This window comes from Diabrotica undecimpunctata, chromosome 3, assembly GCF_040954645.1.
Source record: "Diabrotica undecimpunctata isolate CICGRU chromosome 3, icDiaUnde3, whole genome shotgun sequence".
Classification (NCBI taxonomy): domain Eukaryota; kingdom Metazoa; phylum Arthropoda; class Insecta; order Coleoptera; family Chrysomelidae; genus Diabrotica; species Diabrotica undecimpunctata.
The window spans coordinates 8,070,478-8,091,377 of record NC_092805.1 but is presented as its reverse complement, the minus strand read 5'-3'; positions in this window follow the sequence as shown (position 1 = coordinate 8,091,377).

Here is a 20,900-nt window from a genome sequence, read left to right as displayed (position 1 = left end):
GATGAGCATGCATTTAGTTTTGGTTGTATTGAGTTCTAAACCATATTCTTGACTTGCTGTGTGTATGCTTTGCATGAGTCTTTGAAGCTCGTTGCAGTCATTTGCGATAATACCTGTGTCGTCAGCATATCTAATATTATTGATTACCTCTCCGTTTACTTTGATACCCTCCGAAACTTCTCCCAGTGCTTCTCTGAAGATTTGTTCAGAGTATATATTGAACAGGAGCGGCGAGAGGACGCATCCCTGTCGTACACCCTTTTTAATATCTATCTTCCCACTGTGTAAGTTGCCCATCTTTATCTCAGCACCTTGGTTCCAATAGAGACTGGTTATTATGCGCAGATCCTTGCCATCAATATGCATCTTCCTGAGCATTTCCATGAGTTTATCATGTTTGACCTTGTCAAACGCATTGGAGAAGTCGATGAAGCACAAGTGGACGTCATTGTGCATGTCTCTGCATCTTTGAATTAAAACTTGCAGACTAAAGATCGCCTCTCTTGTGCCCAATGCGCTTCGGAATCCGAACTCTGACTCCGATATATTTGTTATATATTCTATTGTGTATGATTTTGGTGAAAACTTTGGTAATCTGATTTATCAAGCTTATTAAGCGGTGTTGATCACAGTGTTTTGCACTTGCTGTTTTAGGTATGGCTACAAAGGTCGATCGAAGCCATTCCTCTGGAATCTCCCCTTTGTCGTAAAAGGTGTTAAAAAGGCCTGTCAGAAAATCGAGGAAGTGGTCATCCGTTTCGCATAGGAGTTTTATGATCTCGCCCTGTATGTTGTCTTGACCTGGTGTTTTGTCGTTTTTTTGTCGTAACAAACAGTTACAAATATCAATAATAACAATAAAATACAAAATATCAAATACAAACTTACTATGTTCTATCAGTTTACAAACTCTTGAAGTTGGAGATGCTACAAGAACTTACAATTGTTACTGGGCGATAATTTATAGCAGAAATAAATTATTACAAATAAAAAAATATCTTTTTAAGTGAAACTATGCATAGAGGTTAACCTTTTTCTAAAAAAACAAAGCAAAACAAGATCTATTATGATTAGGTATTTACCAAATGTCAAAAAATAAAGCTAGCTGTCAGATGTCAATATTAAATTTTAAAACTGAGAAAAATTAATATGACAGCTAAGCCACACCGTAACATCTACAATTTTAATTATTACAATTTCTTAAACTGTTATAAAAGCAATTATTATTAGAAAATGTTTATTTTTTCTTTAAGAATCAACACAAAAGAGTTACCTGGATTTCACAAAAATTTCTTTAAAATTTCTGGGGTTAGGAACTGGACTTACAGTCTCTGCCGCACGAACAAATTCATCTCCAAACCGCAACAAATGAGGCTGGAACTTGGGTACTGGACGCAAACTTTGAAACTCTGCTTTTTTAAAAACTGGAACACATGTACCTTTTAAATTTGTTGGAAACGCCGCAAATCTCTTAGATACAAACCTCTTAGGTGAGGGACGACATGAAACAAAAACAGTGATAACTCGTTCAAAATTGACACATTACATTGAGTACAAAATCACTTTTTTCAACAAAATTGCCGGCTTTTTAATGCCGAATGACACTCGAAGCGTCATGATTTTTCAAAGATTCTTCCAAACCCTTAACAGTAACTACACATTTAACTGCTACTGTCACTTTATTTTCATGACGAAAACAAAAAACGGAAAAACTAACTGCTCTTGACAGCGGCTTTACGGAGAGTGATGTAATTCTCTTCCCCGCAAAACCTTCTCAGCGATCTAAGTGGATGTTTATTTCAGGCGCAATATTAAGCGGCTTAACGATCAAAGAAAATACCAAGGAAATACACATCTGTGATATATAAACAAACTTTAAAATGTGTTTATTATCGACTCCAATGTGCCACCGAGCCTAATGTGCCACCCTTTAAAGATTCTCTTGAAAATTGTTCAAAACCGAATTTATAAGAAATGTGATGAGCAGATAGATGAAACTCAGTTTGGCTTCAGAGGAGGCATGGGTACAAGAGAAGCATTATTTGCGTTGACGGTACTCTTGCAGAAATGTCGGGAATATAACAAGAGTGCATATGTATGCTTCATAGACTTTAGGAAGGCCTTTGACCGAGTGCAGCATATGAAGTTAATAGATGAATTAAAAAACATCAATTTAGACAAAAAAGACATTGAGTTTATTAAGGCTATATACTGGAACCAGAAAGCAGTAGTAAAGGTGAACGATATAGAAACAAATAATATACCGATTGCGAGAGGGGTTAGGCAAGGATGCGTCTTGTCTCCGACGCTTTTCAACGTGTACTCACAGGTCATATTCAGAAAAGCCTTATGGGAAAGAAAAGAGGGAATAAGAATTGGTGGAGAAATCATAAACACCATGAGATTTGCAGATGACACGGTAATTATGGCTGAGAGTATAGAAGAACTACAAACTTTACTAGATGCAATAAATAGTGAATGCATTCAAATGGGACTTGACATCAACACAGATAAGACCAAATTTATGATAGTATCAAGGAGTCCAATAAATAATGAACAACTAACTCTTGGTGGACAGCAAATAGAGAGAGTGACAAAATATAAATATCTGGGAGCTTACATCAACACAGAATTAGATCCAGACCAAGAGATCCGGGTACGAATAGAAATGGCAAGGGCAGCGTTCTTAAAATTCAAACAATTGTTCTGTGACAAAAATCTGAATATTGCGCTGAGACTGAGGTTTGTTGAATGTTACGTCTGGTCGCAACTATTGTACGGGGTAGAAACATGGACACTAAAAGCGCAAATAGTTAAAAAGATTGAAGCCTTTGAACTTTGGATATACCGGAGAATGTTGAGAATTCCATGGACTGCCAGGGTCACCAATGAGGAAGTGCTGAGAAGGATGGGTCGAGACAAAAAATTGTTGAGAACGATAAAAGTACGCAAGACTGCATACCTTGGACACATACTAAGAAATAATAAATATAGTCTTCTGCAGGTCATCATGCAGGGTAGAGTCGATGGCAAAAAGGGAATAGGTAGAAAGAGGAAGTTATGGCTGCGAAATATTCGAGACTGGACAAACATGACTGTAGACGAATTATTCCACGTTGCAAAAGACAGAGAAGCTTTTAAAAATGTGGTCGCCAACCTCCGTTAATGGGGACGGCATAGGAAGAAGAAGAATCGACTCCAACGATGCAAAAGGATTGCAAATACTTTTTCTCGGTGTTTTAACGTATACGGAGTGATTTCAATACGTACCAAAGAATATAAAAATATACCATCATACACCATACATTCTCTGTAACTCTTTTAAAGTATGGTTTACAGCCAACGACTGGAATTTTTCCCTTTTACCTTGTTAAAGTACTTTACTTTTGAGCAAAAGTAATATATTTTGACAAACCTCGTATACTACTAAAAGAATTAGACAAATGAATAATAAAAACAATTCCCATATAGTTGTAACTTACTAAAACATATTGTATATACGTTTCGCGGTTCTTTATATATTAGCGAAAAGCGGAGCGCATATCTACTATTATAGGTAAAAATATTTCTCATCTATCGCTCGTCTCTTCACTTTTCCCAAATAGTTTTCATCTCATCTGAACTAAGCGAGGAATTTCTGTATGAGTGATGCTCCTATAAGCGCATAAGAAAAATGAACGAAGTTTTGCCGTTTATGCTTTGGAGAGTTTATTAAATAACTTAGGCATCTTTCCACACAGCTATGAAGTTTTCATCAAAGCGAAATGTACAACTTTATATAAGTATACTTTCTTTCAAAGGAGGTAATAAATCACGACTAAATGTATTTCGAGGTACTGCTTGTCATATTTTCGATTCTATTTTGTAAATTCGTCTCAGATTGCCTAAAGGGAAAGTTTTTGTCGCTGTCGAGGATTTTAAAATGTTGTTATCCCGTAAATTGTATCGGACGGGAGCCAAATTTGCACAATAAACTTTTTCCACGGGGCTTTTTTGCTACTGAAATTTCAGTAATAAAAAGCGACGGGTGTTATACAGCCAAATCAATCTAAATAAGGACTATACTTTGAATTATTGATAGGTGAATGGAACAATGATCAATAAAATAGTTCGTTTGCAAAAAATTTCAACCAACTGACGGTATAACTGATTTTTTGCTTTTTACTTTAACATTTATTTGTTTCAAAGGTTTAATAATTTTATATTTGCTAAAACTAAAATACTAAGAACAATAATAATAATTTATTTGATTAATAATAAAATTACAGTACTAACTTTCGAGTTCATACGAAGAATAAGACAGCTAAATCGCTCATATCTTAATATAAACCAAGGAACTAACGATTTTCCTATGACACTCGTTGACACAGATATATATATATATATATATATATATATATATATATATATATATATATATATATATATATATATATATATATATATATATATATATATATATATATATATATATATATATATATATATATATATATATATATATATATATATATATATATATATATATATAATTGTCATTGTGACATTTAGTTTGTATATCAAAATTTTCCGTTAAGATCTTATAAATATCCAAATTTTAAGGTAAAAATGAACAAAATAGCAACAGAAAATCACTTTTCATTATTTAATAGATCATGAATAATAGCAAGCTGAAGAAGATCTGAATAAATTGGATATTTCTGTAAAGATTTACAAAAAGATGTTACCACATAATTGGATGCAGTCAGATGTAGAAATTAGTAGTGCAACAAACTTTATTGCTAATCTGTTTAAATAATTTATTTCCAATACAACTGATTTAAGTGAAGACGAAATTATTCCCACGTCGAAAACATATCACACAATGACACTAATTATCAACGGTAAGATAAGAACCGGGATTATAGTGTTTTTGACAATTACTTATGAACATTTTAATCACGTTTTGTATATGTATCAGTTTGTGGGTTTGTTTACGGTACCCCAAAGTACCTTTTTTATGAAAATGCATCCAGTTGATTATTTATATAACAAAACTGTCAAAATGACAATATATGAAAAATTCCGTTAAGATCTCATATATATTAAAATTTGAAATTTGGTTAAGTAAATGGATAAAATAGCAACAGAAAATCTCATTTTGTTACAGTTTTTATGAATAATACGACTTTTGATCCAAAATACAACAACAATGATGATAATTTTGATGAAAAATGTGAAACATTCAATTTTTTAGATAATGTCTGGGAAACTGATTTTAATCAACGATGGAACTATAAATCTAATTAATATAATATAACTCAATGGTTACTGGCAAAAGCCATTGTACGACAACACTTGCCCCTTACCAACTTGACCTGAGGCAGCGTGGTAAGGTATGCCTCGCGACCCCTTATGAATAAAGGAAAAAGAAAGCCGCGGCCCTCATTCTCCGTAGGCCCAACTGACCCCGAGATGGGTAGTTCTCGGGAACCAGTCAGGAGGGCAGAGGGTGCTAAGAATCTGCGGAGTCTAAACCACTACCCAGCCAGATCAACAACACTATACGTAGCGACCTATAATTGCAGGTCGTTAGCGAACCAGGCAAGACTCATAGAGTTAGAAAATGAAGCAGTCAATATTAAATGGGATGTCATCGGAATGAGCGAAGTAAGACGAAAGGACGAAGAGTTAATAGAACTTGAATCGGACAACATCCTCTATCACAAAGGAACAAAAAATGGACGAACAAGTGGAGTGGGGTTCCTAATTAATAAGAAATGGAAGGATAGGATAGTCGACATAGCAAGCACCTCAGACAGAGTAGCTAGTCTAAGTCTAAGACTATCCAGAAGATACACCATCCAAATTGTGCAAGTATATGCACCAACCATATCCCACTTCGATGAGGAAATAGAGGAATTCTACAATGTAATAACTGAGGTGCTTAACAAGAACAAAAGCCAATTTAAGTATCTAGTCGGGGACTTTAATGCCAAAGTGGGTAAACAATCAAATCAAGAACAATATGTCGGCAACTTTGGCATTGGAGAAAGAAATGAAAGGGGAGAGTGACTGATTCAATACGCACATTACCAGAACCTCTCAATCGCCAATACCTATTTTAAGAAGAACCTCAATAGGAAATGGACATGGTTAGCTCCCAATGCAACTACCAAGAACGAAATAGATTTCATCCTAACTAATAAGCTGAAAACCATAAAGGATGTAAGTGTGCTCAACAAATTCCGAACAGGTAGCGATCACAGACTAATTAGATCTCGGGTCGTTCTAAACACTAAACTAGAAAGAATGAAATTACTCCAGAAACCAACTGCAGGGGTAAATATCACTAACCTAAGCAACAACTCGGAACGCTATCAAAATTTAATTCAAGAAAAATTACAAGACCCAACGAATAGCACACACTTAATGGAAACAATCTTAAATTGCGCCAAAGAAGTTGGAGGATCACAAGCACACAACAGCAATAGAAAACTTTCAGATGAAACAACAGCTCTCCTGAAACAACGAAGAGAAATGAAAATTAACTCCAATATTAATAGAATTGAATATACCGAACTGTGCAAAGTAATACGGAAAAAAATCGCAGAAGATATAAAAACCTACAATGAACGACTTGTACAAAATACAATCGAAAACCGTAAAAGCTATAGGAAAACCAAGAGGAAGTTGGCAATCGGTAGAAAACAAATAATAGCATTGGGAAACAACAACGGAAGGATCACAAATAGGGATGAAATAATAAAACATGTAACCGAATTCTATGAGGGTCTATATAAAGCTCCGGAAGCACAAGAAATAGGCGAAGAAGAAATTGCGGTTCAAGAAGATGTACCAGATGTTCTCGTGGATGAGGTAGAGGCAGCTCTTAAGAGCATGAAGAACGGCAAGGTAGCCGGTAATGACGGTGTTACAGCCGAACTTCTAAAGATTGCTGGTAAAACAACTTGGAAAATCCTAGCAAAAATATACACAGACTGCCTAAAATCGAGACATATTCCAAAAAAGTGGAATTCAGCCAACATAATCCTTATTCACAAGAAAGGTAGCAAGGAAGACATTAGAAATTATAGACCGATCAGCTTGCTACCTGTGATATACAAGGTATTCACCAAAATCATTAACAACAGAATACAGAACACACTTGACGCTGCACAACCCCGAGAGCAAGCAGGCTTTAGAAGTGGCTTCAGCACAATGGATCATATTCAAACATTAAGGGAAGTAATGAGCAGAACAAAAGAATATAATCTACCACTGGCGCTAGCATTCATAGACTTCGAGAAAGCATTTGACTCCGTATACCCAAGAGCAGTCATAGAAGCTCTTGTCGACCAAGGAGTAGATAAACCATATGTCGAAACGCTAGCAAATATATACAAAGAGGCCACAGCTAGAGTAAGCATATATGAAAATACCCCAGAATTTCCCACTCAGAAAGGAGTCCGACAAGGAGACACCATATCCCCTAAGCTCTTCACTGCAACCTTAGAAAATATCTTCCGGAAATTAGACTGGAACAACCAAGGTCTATGTATAGATGGAGAATACCTAAACCATCTTAGATTCGCTGATGACATCATTCTAATTGCTAGAAGTCCTGAAGAATTACAACTGCAAATTAATGATCTTAATACAGCCAGCAATGAGGTAGGCCTAAAAATGAACCTAGCAAAGACTAAAATAATGTGCAATGATCTGATCGCCAACGTGGAAATAAAAATTAATGAAACCTCGCTAGAAGTAGTAGATGAATACATATACCTGGGACAGCTCATACATAAATCGGGATCACTACTTCCGGAAATCAACAGACGAATAAAACAAGCGTGGTCAGCATTCGGACGAAATTCCATAGTCTTCAAGTCCAAAATGCCACTATACCTCAAGAAGAGAATATTTGATCAATGCATATTACCCGTCTTGACATATGGATGTGAAACTTGGATATTAAAGAGAGAAATAACGTCGAAACTCCAAGTAACTCAAAGAGCAATGGAAAGATGTATGCTAGGGATAACAAAGAGGGATCGTAAAAGAATTGAATGGATACGGAGGCAAACTTAGGTGACTGATGTAATCCAAAGAATAAAATCCCTGAAATGGCAATGGGCAGGACATATGGCAAGAAGAACAGATAACAGATGGACCACTAGAACAACTATGTGGTACCCCAGGAACGCTAAGAGACCAAAGAGGCGCCCAAATCTCAGATGGGATTATGATATTAGAAAATTAACAGGAACAACGTGGTCTCGAATAGCACAAGATAGAAAAATATGGGCGCAAATGAGCACAAATTATTAGAACAACGTATAACTAAGACATCGTCGAATAATAATAGGAACATAGAATAACATTGAAATAAGGGAGGCTGCACCGTAATTGGAAACGGTTGATAAAGCTGCACATGATGATGATGATGATATATATATATATATATATATATATATATATATATATATATATATATATATATATATATATATATAAATACACAATGTGAGTGAGATTAAAATCTCACTGAAATGAGGATATTGGCCAAGGAGAAATAAAAAATGAAACAACTATTTCAATCTTTTAATAGAAAACGTTTCGTGCAGTATTTCTGCTCTTTTTCAGTTCTAATGATTGTAAAGTCATATATAGATGTCAAACAATGTCAAATGCATATGTTGAGGTGTTACAAAATAAGACATTTAATAAATACAATAAAAGTTACAGTTACAAAAACACATTCAGAGTTTTTTAAAATTTATACAAACATTAAAAAGTCACAAAAATGTCACAATATGTTAACAAGAACACTATAATATAATACAATAATTCTATTCTATCGCTGATGTACAATTATCGAAACATGAAGCCAGGAGAAAAAGTAACTTGTTTTATTTGAGCTTAGTGAAACAATTTGAAAAAAAAAAATTATTGAAAAAAGCATGGAAAGTTAACTTTATTGTTAGAGACACCAAAGTAATTAAAAAAAGCGCCTATTTTTTATACAGAAGGGAAGCCACTGAGTTAATTAAAACTATATTAGTTGAGAATTCTTATCCAACTTTTCTTATTAATAGATATCTTTTTTTTTACTACAAGGTCCTTACTTGACCCGACTTATACCAATGTGGGAGATTTGCATAATAACATACTTGACAACAATGAACTCCACCTTGATGAGGTATCCACATCTGAGTCTTCTCCTAGATATTTCTCATTACCCTATTTTCCACAAGTTACAGAGAAACTTACTAAATTGTTTAAACCACTATCTACTAAAATAGACATCAAAAATTGTAAAACAGTTGGAAATATCTTTTCACGTACTAAAACACCTTTAGATATTTGGGAGAAATCAAATGTAGTATATAGCATTCCTTGCAAAGACTGTCATTTGAAATATATTGGCCAAACAAAAAGAACTCTTAAAGGGCGTGTTATATCCCATAAAAGTGATATCAGATGCAACAAGAACTCTTGTGCTCTCAGTACCCACTCTATCTCTCTTAACCACCAAATCGACTTCGAGAATATTAAAGCTCTAGGAACTGAGAATAATTTCTATAAGAGATCCGTCCTGGAAATATGTCACATATTAAAGGAAAAAACTCCATGAAGAGACGTACTGACATCGATAATCTCAGCATCATTTATCAGTCCTTGCTGTTGAATAATCTTTAAAATATTTCTAGTTAAATGTTACATTTCATAATTTAACTTAGTTACAACCAAATCCTATCAAGACATGGCCTAAATTTTTCGGTTTTTGTCCTCTAAGGGAAAAAAAGTAGCTTCTACCTTGAGACTTCTAAATTAAATCCCTATATTCATTTCAACGAGAACTTTAGCAATTTTCATACATCATATTCGATGTAAAATCCTTTCCAAAAGGAACCACATGGTGAGTTAAACAAAATCATATCACATTATATTTCATTAATATTCACTAATTCTAGGTTCCCCAACAATGGTCATCGGTACTTTTTATATCCAACCTTCTTTTTAATTAGATTTATAAATAAATTGACTTTTCATATATTTGTCATCTAGTTGATTTTTCGCACAAAGACTGTTTCCCAAGCCATATTATTTTTTGTTTTTCACTTCGGAGTAGTAGATCCCTATCTGTTAAAAAATAGGCGCTTTTTTTAATTAGTTTGGTGTCTCTAACAATAAAGTTAACTCATGCTTTTTTCCATGCTTCAGCTGGCAACTGTCCGTTTGAAGAGGTTTACTCTCCGGACACTGGAACTCACTTAAACATGGGTGTATGTTACCTGAAGTAAAATCTAATTAAAATATTAAACATCATATAATATTATCAACATCATGTACAATCTTTGGTAACACATTTCATTTTAAAGGGTTTTTACCCAAATATTTTGGTGGCTCAGGCATGGTAACCTGTATTTTAACCTGATGATGGAACAGTTGTTCCGAAAACGTTCGTGCTTTTAATGTTGCCCTTTTAAGGGTTTTTATAAAATAAAATATACCCACATACAAAGACTAACCTCTTTTGTTATACGTGGTATACAGCCAGCTACAGGAATTATTTTCCTTGTGGATTTTATTTAAATTTAGACGGTCGTACTTCTTTCAATATATATAGATATATATATATATATATATATATATATATATATATATATATATATATATATATATATATATATATATATATATATATATATATATATATATATATATATATATATATATATATATAAATTGTTATGATGTGTTTTTTGTTTGAATGATGAGCAATGAGTATTTTTAATAATATAATATATAGGGTTTTTATCGCGGTTCTCAAAGAATTAGCTTGTAAGTACTTTTTTAAATTATCTTTATTATAACTATTATGAAACACACATATATATCTAACCTAGCCAATGTAAATTTAAAATAAACTATCTTTAAATTGATGTTCTTATAAAACTAATTAAATTCTATAGACAATGTTAAATTTAAACAAACTATCTTCAAAATTGAAATTGTTATAACACTAACTAAATTATATTAACAAAATTTTGTACCTTTCTTTCACTGAATGCCTAAATGAACTGTTTTCCACTATATATATTCTAATCACCACTGAATGTCTTCGTACTTCGGTTATCCTTGTTTTTGTGAAATTTCTTTTTCCAATTATCAGCTTCTACCAATTTAAGATATATTTTTCTTCACCAGCATTTATACACCACCAAGCAAACCAGCAAACACCATTTATATTTATTCTTCTTTTCAATATACCAATATCCAATTATTATAAGTTGATTTATACTAATCTCCAATCATAATATAATTTTAATTCCTTCCAATGTCCATCCAATATTCTTCTAATATACTTTTATAATCTTCAATAATTATTTGTGTATAATTATAAATGTGCATTAAATATATGCATAATTTTTAATCTTCATTTAACTCACTATATTAAACAATTGGACTATCTCCAACTAACTTTCATATTTCTTATTAAACTGCTTGACTGACTTACTAAAACTGTGAACAATTGACTTCACTAATTAATTGTGTCTATCTTCTACTAACTTTCATAATAAACTGGCCTGACTTCTGACTAAAAACTGCCCTCTTGAATCCAAATCACGGGTATTTATATCTTTTTGGATATTCCAGAATCATCTGGTAAGAAACCATGTTCGATCTCGTTCTATTTCTTCGATATGGATGTTCTCGAAAAAATATCTGTTCCATCCACCGACATAATCATTATTCCAGAATGTTCGACCGTAAACAATGGTCACACTCTGCACTCTGGAGAATTCGTTAATGTTCCATTGATAATTTTGTTGACATTTAGGCTTTTCAGATCAGAATAAACACTTAAATCATTAAATATATATAAATTAAACATTTTAAACTAACATTATTATTATAACCCCACTTTATATTCCTTATAATTCTTAATTTCTATCTGTCACTTCGAGAGTATTTTTGGTTGCCTATGCACATGGCTTACTTAAATATATTTACAACATTAAAATACAACTTTTTACAATTATTATATGATAATTTCTCAAAAATACCCTCACATAAATAATTTTTATTAAATTCTCTAGTATATAACTTATTTAAAACAACCAAATATCTAATATTATGTAGTATATAACTTATAAATTATTTTCTATAAACCCTAATCGTATCAATATATATATATATATATATATATATATATATATATATATATATATATATATATATATATATATATATATATATATATATATATATATATTGTTATGATATGTAAAATCGAGAAAAATATTGGTTTGTTTAAAAATATTTCAAAATTCAATAACATTAAAATAATTCAGATAAGTAGGATAATATCCAACAAACATTTCGAAGAAGGAGAGTTATTAATTTCTTGAATTACCTGTACTAAACAAAATGTAAGCTTTGCATAAATTATTTCTTTGTTATACTTGAGTGACCCGCATAATTTTAAGTGAAAACAAAAAGACAATTGAACGGGGTTTTCCAAAATACATTAATGCAGTGATTAGAGACAAATAGAAGAGATTTTAGAAAGAGGTTTTTGTTAGTTTTTAAGAATTATAGAAAATATTATTTGTAAATAAGTTTTAGGAAATTTTATAATTATAGGTAAAAATTTGTTTGTTATCGAAATGAAAAAATGGGGGAATTGTGACGAGTTTTGATTGGCGGAGATTGAAAAAGGTGGGATAAGTATGTAGGAAAAAGTTTAGCGAGATTGAGGAGAGAGAAAAGATATGATCAGTTGGTTTCCAAGTCTGTAAGAGGAACAGTGATTGTTCTCTGGCGGTTCCTGAAATGTAGCAAGCAGTAGTGTTGAATGTTAGTGAGTTTTTGTGGAGTTAGTGTATCTGACAGAAGTTGAAGCAGCAAAATATTGTAAGTCATATTTCTCTACTTATATTCCAAGAGTCACTGTTCAGGCCAACGAGAGATTCAGTTTATTTAAAAGAGAAGATATTCCAAGAGTCATTTTTCACTCGGGCCAACGAGAGATTCAGTTTATCGAGAGGAGAAAGGCTATCATAATTTGAATGATTTGTGCTTTTGAAGGAGATCATTAAGGACGATATACTTGCAACAATCTGTGTAAGATTGCTGATTACATAGGGAGCGGTTGAGAGGAGATAATACAGTCTACAAGGAACAAGGATTTGGACCACTCATCATCAGAGAGAGATATTTTTGTTTTCTGCAGTTCTTTTTTTCTTTTATTGATAACACAATTTTTACACGTAATTTAGAAAGGATATAAATATTTTGATTAGGAGAGTTAGAATAGTTTGGGATTTTGAGATTTCAATTAATATTGTTTGTACCATAAATTTTGATTGTTCACGTACGGAGAACAAAATTTTGAGAATCCTTATATGAGGTTTGTTTATTGAAAACGTTTGAGTGTGAATTATTTCATTATTTTTATTTCAATATATAGTGTTAGATCATATGTGTTTTTTATTATTCCGGTATTCTCTGGACCTTACCTTTCACATGTAATAGCATAGATATTGAAGCACGAATTTAACCCTGAGATAAAAGAATTAAAAATTGTGATAGAGTCATAATCATATCATTTAAATAATTTTAATTAATCAAAAAAATTAATTAGCTAATTATTGCTTGGCGCACCAAGACTTTAAATATCACAATAATATATATATATATATATATATATATATATATATATATATATATATATATATATATATATATATATATATATATATATATATATATATATATATTTACTTATAAACAGTATACGGTGACTTTTTAGTGCCACATCGGTCGATGATTCCATTGTGGTACAAGATGTCCAAAAAACTTATTTGGAAAAAATGTAGGCAGTGATATTCTCCATACTTGAGAAATATGTGGAATCCTACAGAGTGAGTAGTAACTGCGTGGTATAGTAAACATAGAATTTTTTAAATATCTCCTAATTCTTGTTCTTATAATACTTATTCAGCTTGACATTACTATACAGAGTATTTAACAAGTTATGCCATTTTAATTTCGAAATCCCTATGAAATCATTACCATGTATATAAAGAAATAATGCATAAACAGTTATTTATTTTATGTAATAAGGTAAACAACATATTGTAGTTTTTAAATTAAGTCTTATTGAAATCATGGACTAAGATTTGTATAGAGAGTGAACTACAAAACAAAATTACGATTTTCTTAATTTTTTTAAAAGGATCACCCTGTATATTATTTTTTAGAAATATTGTATTTATGATACTCTTTCATTTTTATATAGCATTCCCTATACCTTTCTTTTTAATTGCCGTATTGCCAGGATTCATTAAGAGCCTAAGAAGGTATCCATTGAATTCTGACAGACAACGGTGGGGTAAATTTTTCTTGGACATCTATGTCACGGAACAAGTTACCTTGGTATCTTTCGGCTTAGTAGGATACTAGGTCAGAAGACCATAAGGTAGTGCCGGATTAACCGTGTTCCGACTAAAACCTTAACCACCGTTCCAGAGAGGTGGTCTTGCCACTCAATAAACATAACTATTACCGTCAATTAGAAAATGTTTCAGACGTTAGGCCATAAACTAATAAATAATATTAACCATAAATTTTAGATCTCTGATTCAATTTCCTTCTCTGTCCTCCTGCTCCTTTTTCTTCATCACCCCAAAAATCAGACAGTGTACTTCTCTCCATTCATAAATAGGAGCAGTGTGGTGAACAGGAGCACCGTCGTATAAAAACCACATTCGTTGTCGAATATTAAGCGGTACATTTTGCAGTAATACATATTGGTAAATGACTATTTAGAAAATCCAGATATATGGCACCATTCACACGACCATCAAAAAAATGTGGGCCAATCTCATATTCGCCAACTATACCACCCCAAACATTTATGGACCACCTAGTTTGACTATGAGTGTTAACAAAATAGGGATTTCTTAATGCATAGTAATGAAAATTATACCGATTCACTGTTCCATTGTAAAATGTAGCCTCATCTCCAAAAAGGACATAATCGAAAAAAATCGGTCTTTGCACTTACTGCTGAGACTATTGAAACAAAGCTAGTCTGCGTTAATAATCATGGACTGTCAATTCTTGATATAACTGTATTCGGTAAGGATAGGGTAAGATAAGGTAAAAGACACACAGACACTAAATAGATTAAGATCCTTATAATCAGCTGATTTTTTACATTTACGTTTTTTATATCTGGTAAATAGTTACCAGAAAATAAAAAAATATTATATATAGGAAGCAGGAAATATAAATAGAAATATTATGTTATGAAAACGGAATAGAACGTTATGGAAAAAGTGAGTTTCCAATCAAGATATCTGATGAATCCAATTAACAGCTAATGTGTAAAGATAATAATATTAGACTATACCGGAATCGATACAAGGACGAAAAAAAGAACAAGGGAGTAAGACAGAGCTGGTATATTTATATAACTCCTTTCAATATATACGTAGACATGATATTTAGACAGACAACAAAAATAAAATATGACGAAGTAATTTATCTTGATGAAAATATCCTCTCTTATCTACAAACGACCTGGTGTTATTTGCAGCGACTGGAAATAAACTACAAAGAGCTACATAATAAAAATTCTTCGTCCTAAAAACTTTATAAATATTTGATTTTCATCAAAATACGTACTGATGAATATTATATTTAGCCTAGGCAAATGAACAGTAATACAGTGTTTTTATCAGTCCCTTTAGAGTTTTTAAATCCAATAGAATCATGAAAATAACTTAAAATTAATTCTGAATAATATTTAAAGTTAACAGGTTGACTGCCTATATATAAACGAAAACAAAATGGCCCAAACGCCAAGCACATATTAATTACGAACATGCTTTTCTGAAATAATTACTCTTTATTTGAATAAAAAAATTTCAGAATGGTGAAAATTTTTCAAAAAAACCGTTACCGGGCTTATGCGCCCGCCCGTGCACCGGTGACATATTTATGCCGCTGGTGCCAGCGGTCGTTGCCAGCGGTCGTCGTACTAGCAGTCACTTTATTTGAGTCTGAGTCTGCACTTGTCAAACAAGCAGAGAAGTCTACTCAGTCTAGCTTTGACTGATGTTTGGTATTCATGTTTTTTGTGCAACAATGTGTAATCGAAGCAGAAAAATGGTCGAACTTGCTTTGAAAGATGCTTAAATGTCAGGTAATAATGTTATTTATTTTTGAAATAGATATATGAATCTTTTAAAGTCTACTGTTATTGTAGATTTTTAATTTTTTTCGTAGTTCACTATATTTCGTATTTTGTATTATTTCAAGTGACGGATCTGACTTCTTTCGTTTGATTCCAATCTTGATCCCATGTTTTTGCCAACCAGTGATGAAGAAATACCCAGTTCAGATTTATTAGACATAGAAGCATCTTCAGACATGTTATCTCAGAAAATAGCATTGTCCAAACTCAAAGAAACTATCAAAAGCAAAAGCAAAAGGCTACAAAAGGATTGCGAGGTCATAAAGCACATAAAAACAAGAAAGCTGAAATATTTAGGCCCCATTACCAGAGGTGCGAGATATAAAATATTAAGGCTCATAATGCAAGGAAAATCAAGGGTAAAAGATCCATAGGAACACTAAGAATTTCCTGGCTAAGAAACCTAAGAGAGTGGTATTGTTTCAGCTTAGTAGATCTTTTCAGAGCAGCTGAAAAGAAGGTAGGGACAGCTGTGATGATAGACTACCTCCGATAGGAAAAAGAACTACAAAAAGAAATAGTATGTGGCACTTCTCAGATAATCAAAGTTGACTAGAAAGAAATTATTGTTCATTTAAGGTGCAGCCTTTAGTAGAAAAAACTTTAAACCAAAAATTTTCAAAAGGTTTATACTCCAGGTCGAACATTTTGTATAGATGAGTCTAGGACGATTGATATTTAGACAATATATTCTTCAGAAAAAGCACAAATGTGGACTAAAACTTTTAAAATTGTGGGGTGGCAATACGTACATGGAATCTACGAGTATATGCCGACAAGGAAAAAAAGGAGGGCAACTCTTCTGTACCAGAAGAGTAGAGGACGTGTAGAACGAATGGAAGAAGGCGAAATACCAAACAAAATATTCAAACAGATGCCAGTAGGAAAAAGAACAAGAGGAATACCGAAGCTGAGATACTTAGAACAAATAGAAAATGATATAACAACCTTAAAAATAAAAAACTGGAGAAAAAAAGCACGAAACAGATCAGAATGGAGAAGAATCCTGGAACAGGCCAAGACCCAAAAAGGGTTGTCGAGCCAGTGATGATGATGATTCTTCTGTACCAACTAACATTGTCATTAATCTCTCAAAAGAGCTACTAAATTCAGAATGAACTATTATTGCTGATAACTATTATACGAGTCTTGAACTATCAAATATTTTGTTGAAAAATAGAACACATTATGTTGGTACATTAAGAACTAACCAGCGTGGAAATCCAAAAGAAATAATACTCAAAAAGTTAAAAAAAAAAGGAAGTATTTAAACAGGAAAACGAAACAGGTGTATGCGTCCTGAAGTGGAAAGATAAGAGGGATGTTCTTCTTCTTATCACTAAGCATACTACAGAAACCGTGGCCATGCAGCGACGCAGTGGTATGGTCCATAAACCGAAGGCAATAATTGAATATAACAAAGGAAAGTCATCTACTGATCAATCTGATCAGATGACCTCTTATAATTCATCGTTACGAAAATCACTAAAGTGGTATCGAAAATTAGCGATAGAATTCATTCTGGGGATAGCGCTTGTAAATTCTCACATAGTATAGAACTAGCTTGCTAACGAAAAAGTAAAAATTACAGCGTTTCGGGAATAATTAGTTAGATCCCTGATAACTTATGATGAGAAAAATGTTGAAAATGAAACAATACAAATGACATCAAAGAAATCAGCACAAATTCATAAGTTGTTGAAACATGAAAGGCCTTTTAACAAAGCCAGAAAATATTATAAAGGCTGTTATGCAAAAAAACTTCGTGGAGAGATATCCAAAAACATTGTGACAAAAAAAAACAAAAAAGTTGTGACCTATTGCGATATCTACGAATGCAAGTCTTGTTTTTGTTTAGATTGTTATTATATGCATTGAAAGTAGTATTATAGCATTATTATATGCATAGAAAATAAAAATTGCTGTTTCCTTCAATTCTTCTTCTTTACGTGCCATCTCCGCGACGAAAGTTGGCAATCATTACTGATATTCTAACTTTTAAGGGTTCAGTTGAGCTGCATCCAAACCATTCTCTGAGGTTTCTCAGCTAGAACATTCTTCTTCTACCTATGCTGCGCTTTCATTGAATCTTTACCTGCATTATTAGTTTCAGAAATTTTTATCTGTCACCACGTGTTAAACTACGTTATCTGTCACCACCAGATATTGTAGTTTTCAACACTTTAGTACTCGTTTTCTAAGATTTAGGCTGAAGTCTCTACAATATAATGTTAGTTTCATATTATTGATTGCACCTCTAGCCTTTTCTATTCTAACTCTAATTTCTTTCGTATAATCGTTTGTTTCATTAATGTTTGCCTCTAAATAGTTATAATTCTGAACTCGTTCTATCGTCTTATTATTTACGTGTAGATTGATGTATGTAATATTTTTGTTTGATATAACCATGAATTTTGTTTTCTTTATGTTTAGTGACAGACCAAATTCTTCACTCGCTGCAACAACCTTATCTAAAATTCTTTGTTGATCTGTAATATTTTCTGCTGCTAGTATTGTATCATCAGCATATCTAATTTTACGAATGGGTAAGCCATTTATTTTTATGCCTGCTACTTCATCTTCGAATGCTTTTTTGAATATTTCCTCTGAGTATGCATTAAACAGTGATGGCGGCAAAACACAACCCTGTCTAACACCTCTTTTTATTTTAATCCACAAGAAAACAAAGTTCCTGTATTTGGCTGTATACCATATATTAAAAAATTTTGAATAAAATCCTTTATAAAAAGGTATATAAAAAACCCAGTTGGGCTATGTTGAATTGACAAAACGTTTTCGGAATAAATATTCCATCATCAGTGTCTAGTTAATACATGGATGTAGCCACTAAATATGTGGGTAAAAACCCTTTAAAAATTATTAAATAAAATTTGGTTTACATTATGTCTAATTTACAGTTAACATCTTAACCACTTTAACATATTAACTGTAACTGTAACGCCCATGAGCGGGCGTTACACTTTTTCATGAATGACTCCGAGCCACGACCTAATTTAAGACGTTGTCACGTCAAAAATGTCAGTATTTTTAACCTAACTATTATTGCATAACTATTTTGTATTGGCACGTAGAGTTAATTTTTTTTATCTAAAAAGGTTTAAGGTAATACGACCGTTTAAAAGTAAGTGTGCCTTATTTAAAAAAAAAAAATGACACAGCTATAGGAGAAAAGAACTGTTTAGCTAATGAATTGTTTTGAAACTTTTTTTTAAATATTAAAAATATTCATTACAATAATCTCTTTTAGCGGTGATACAATCATTTCAACGCTTCTCTAATTTTTCATGCTTCCCTTATTAAAAAATTTATCTTTGTCTTTAAAATAACCTTCGGTTTCAGCGATTACTTTTTTATTGGAGCCATATCTCTTGCCACGGAGCATTTTTTTAGATGAAAAAAATGTGGTAGTTGCTGGAGGTTAGATTTTTGCCATACTTTTTTTCTACTTGTAACATGCTATATTGCCTTGGTAAAATAACATTTTTTTCTTCAAAAACCGCTCCAATAAACCAATGTAGCAGTCGCTGTTAGTTATATGAACAATTAATAATGACCCCAGAAAAAAAGATTTTGTGGGATATAATTATTATATACCAAAGCAAAATTTCTGATACTCCCACCATTTAAGTCATGAAAAAATGCAACCATATCAAAAGTATAAATCAGTTTAAGATACCGTGCTGCCTTAATTATAATAAACAAATTATTTTGTACTAAATATTATATGAAGTGTAAACATAATATTACTCACGTAGCTGTAGGGTATCGCAGAATATGAAGCACTCACCTATAACAAATAAAATCAAAATTATAATGAAGTGTAGGTTAGAAGCATCTGATTATTTATTGATTTATTAATGCATTGTTTGCAATTATAATTAGAACGTAGTTTTGACAATAAAACTATTGGAAAACAAAAATGTTCCCAAGAAAATTGTTCAAAACGAAATACATCATGTTGTTATTTCGAAGAAATTCTATCGAAGCTTTTTAATACAGTTCACTAGTTCATAGTTACAAATGAGATTTTAGATTAAATCAAAAATATGTTATAAAAACTTTTTATTGTAGAAAGTAAACCTTATTTAGAGACAAAAAGCAGTTGCGTCACAACTCAAAAATAGCGGTAATTGCGCGGATAGTTTGTGGCTGGAAGGTTTACTTATTTACTTATTAAAACTTACAAACACCACCTAGGTAGTAATTACATGTATTGTATTTTATTACATGTATGTAATTACAAAATTTTAAAATTGAGTCCATTACTTATCTATTCATTTTTGAAGTTATACTTCTATAGGCACGGTCGGCGTTGGAAATTTGCACGGGAGTGAATCTGTGAAACCATTACATATGTAAGATAATGAGTAAGAGAGAGACATAAGATATATTTTCTCTCTCTTCCTCTCTCGAGAATAAAAATGTTCCTTTTGTATATATATTTAATATTATAAATATATTATATTATATATAATATAATATATATTAATATTATTATTTATGTGATATGTTTTGTATTACTTATTAAATGTTCATAATTATTTTAGGCTTTTGTATTTCAAAATAATCACTGTATGACAGACAACTGTCAATTTTAAAATCCGTTAGTATCATGTCTAATTGGCAA